Genomic DNA, 700 nt, shown 5'->3' with positions numbered 1-700 from the left:
GAACTAAGAACAAATGGGTAGAGTGGGACCAGATTGAGTGGCTTAAAATTAAGGTGTAATCAACGGGTCTTTTCTTTCTTTCTTTCTTTTGGTGGGGATCTGAACTCATGACCTTGACGTTGCCAGCACCATGCTGTCACAAGTGAGCTAACTGGACAACCAGCACCTGGCCTTTGTGTAGGAAGTAAAGGGGAGCCATTTTAGTTTCTTGAGAATGTGGCCTTAACCAAGTAGAGAAAAATTGAAAGCACAGGCTGTGCAAAAACAATCCCCAAAGTGTAAGACTATATCTTTCACCTGAAAGATGTCACATACTTAAGTGAATGTTCGGGTGGGGGAGTTAAGCAATAGACGTGACCTAGAGACATTCCACCTGGAAGCCTGGAGCTGGGGCCCACGCTCCAAGTCCCTGATGTTTAATTTCATTCTAAAATGTTACTGACTAGTTAACCAAGTTTGGCAAAGTGGCAGAAGGAAGTCTTACTGGATTGTTACGCTCGGTGACTGGGCCGCTTGGTGACTGGGCCTCTTTTCAATGAGGGAAAAAAAGATGGGAAAGGGTGAGAGAAGGGTGAGAAAGTGAAAGAGAGGAGAGAGGTGGGAAGAGGACAGGCGCGAGAGGAGACGCCAGGGTCGGGAGGGAGGGGTCGGGGGTCGGGCGGCCCTCAGGGGCCCCCCGGGGCCGGCGCTGCAGGCGCGG

Source organism: Galeopterus variegatus, unplaced genomic scaffold (assembly GCF_000696425.1).
Source record: "Galeopterus variegatus unplaced genomic scaffold, G_variegatus-3.0.2 Scaffold253, whole genome shotgun sequence".
NCBI lineage: Eukaryota > Metazoa > Chordata > Mammalia > Dermoptera > Cynocephalidae > Galeopterus > Galeopterus variegatus.
This window is presented reverse-complemented; position numbering follows the sequence as displayed.